Source organism: Apium graveolens, chromosome 5 (genome assembly GCF_009905375.1).
Source record: "Apium graveolens cultivar Ventura chromosome 5, ASM990537v1, whole genome shotgun sequence".
NCBI classification, from domain to species: Eukaryota; Viridiplantae; Streptophyta; class Magnoliopsida; order Apiales; family Apiaceae; genus Apium; species Apium graveolens.
The window spans coordinates 61,295,468-61,298,055 of record NC_133651.1 but is presented as its reverse complement, the minus strand read 5'-3'; the positions used below and the strand labels follow the sequence as shown (position 1 = coordinate 61,298,055).

General features: G+C 37.4%; 1 non-coding gene across 1 annotated transcript; it reads right to left on the bottom strand.

Moving 5' to 3' along the window:
- Nucleotides 1-2,255: 2,255 nt before the first annotated feature.
- On the bottom strand, nt 2,256-2,362 carry LOC141662635 (small nucleolar RNA R71). The gene has a single exon (XR_012550741.1). It is a non-coding gene; the product is annotated as a small nucleolar RNA R71 (small nucleolar RNA).
- Nucleotides 2,363-2,588: the final 226 nt, after the last annotated feature.

Sequence of the window (2,588 nt, the reverse complement as noted above, 5' to 3'; positions counted from 1 at the left end):
TACATGAACCTATGCTAGCATGGCAAGTTCTAACCCTCTATATTCACTATCGCTTCAATAGAGATTAACAAACCATCTTATATGTTCACGATGCACATAAGACGAATAAGCACAACCAATACTAGGATATCATACAATCACCACACACTTAGGTATCAAAATAATTAACTATAGAAATGCATAAGTAAATCCGTTAGAACCCCACGACAACGATTAGTTTATAACTGAACCCATCATCACCATGGGTTCCAATGTAAGCATGGTAAATAAACTAAGATAAATTGGATTTTATATCTACTTGGAACGCTTCATTACAAGCTTAAGTTGGTGTTTTGAACTCAAGTTGTTGGTATTTTTTATAGGTTTTTGTGTTATTGCATTTCAGGCATCAATTAATTGAAGAAATGAGCTTTTTAAGAAACTATGCTGAAAAGAACTAAGAATTGGAAGCCTAGGACATTCTCAAGTTGAAGATAATCTCGTTAACTTCACGTGGGTAGTTGAATCGCCTAATTCTGACGAGCAGAACTCAAGATACGGTCAAAAGAAGAATCAGCAGAAAAATCCAGAAACCCTGCACGGCCGCCCCTACAACCTGCGCGCCTGTGTCGCTTTTCTGCCGAAAAGCAGCGCGCCCGCACTGATTTGATCACTGCCGCGCCGCCCTTTTTGCCCCAGAATCCTGATTTTAATAGAATTTGATGATTTTGAGGGTCCAGGTCCACTAGGGGCTGATATAAACCAATAAAAAGATGTTTTTACAACAATGAGACCAGGGAGAGCAATAAGAAGACCTAGAGAACATGAGATGACTACGGAGAAAAAGACTTTTTTTCTTTAGTATAGTTGATACTTGGATGCTTATTTTTGATTTATCTTTGAACCCTAGTACTCTTATATTATTGACTATCATGCTTTCATGAAACCCATGGTGACGATGAGTTCAGTTATGACCTAATCTTTATCGTGGGGTTCTAACGGATTTACTTATGGATTTATATAGTTAATTTGTTTCAATATCTTGGTGTGTGGTGATTGATTAATATCCTAGTATTAGTTGTGCTTATTCATCTTATGTGCGTAGCTAACATATAAGATAGCGTGTTAATCTCTGTTGAAGCGATGGTGAATATAGAGATTTAGAAATTGCCATGCTAGCATAGGTTCATGTCTAATTATTATTCATGATTCGTAGGTAATTTTAACCATCTTACTTGCCCTATGTAATCACGATAGATAACTTGTTCATTAAACCTTTATGTTGTCAAATTCTATAGACATATAGGGTCTCAACATAATTGGTAGCTATTCAGCTTCTATCTCTTTTGTGGATGTCTAGTAGTAGGGTATTCATACAACGAAAGTTGGCGTTTACTGGTTTCGTGTTATCTGATTAGTTGTCATCACCATCGCATGCTAAGGTTAAGAATAATGACTTTGAATGAAGTATTTAATGAAGTTAGAATCCCATATTTATCTCATATAGTTAATTCAATCACTTTTATTCTTAGTTAATTGCATGTTAGTTTCATCTTAGTTATAAACATCTCAACTTGTTATTGTCTTAGCATTGAGCGATAGCCATACCATGATTGCATAGGTGCATAATCTTAAGTTAACTAAAAAGAGTCTCTGTGAGTACGAATCTGATTTATATCTTATACTACTTGCGAATGCGTATACTTGCATGTAATTTTAGCGCGTGTTTTCGCCCAAACAAGTTTTTACGCCGCTGCCGGGGACTCGGTGTTAATTTTTAGTTTATGTGCTTGACATCGGTGGTCGTTAAAGTTCACTGACTCGGACTCTCTTACTTACAAGGTTTACTTTAGTCGTGTGTTTCAGATACTCTAGTTATTATTGCAATGGGAGAACCAATAGCAAATCCGAAAGCTTTGATGGATTATTCTCAACCGAAGATCAATGACATTCAGTCTAGCATTGTCAGACCGTCCATCGTGGCTAATAATTTTTAAATCAAGGCTAGCACGATTCAGATAGTACATAATTCAGTCCAGTTTGGGGGTTCTCCAACGGAAGATCCCAATATGCACATTAGGGATTTCATCGATATATGTGACACCTTCAAGTTCAATAATGTTTCTGAAGATGTTGTGAAACTGAGACTATTTTCATTCTTTCTGAGGGACAAGGCTAAGAGCTGGTTACAATCTCTACCAACTAGTTCTATCACTACTTGGGAGGATCTTGCTCAGAAGTTTCTTACTAAATTCTTCCCTATGGTGAAGACAGCTGCACTGAGGAATGCTCTTACTCAATATGCGCAACAATCTGGAGAAACTCTATGTCAAGCTTGGGAGCGCTACAAGGAGATGCTTAGGAAGTGTCCACATTATGGCATGCCTGATTGGATGATCATCAATTGTTTTTACAATGGTTTGGGAGCACAGTCTAGACCCATGCTTGATATAGCATCAGGTGGAGTATTATGGGCAAAGAGCTATGAGGAAGTATAAGGTCTAATTTAACTGATGGCTGCTAATGAATATCAGTATCCAACCCAGAGAGTGCCACATGTCAAGGTAGCAGGAGTTTTTGAAGTGGATACAACTATGGCTATCACTACT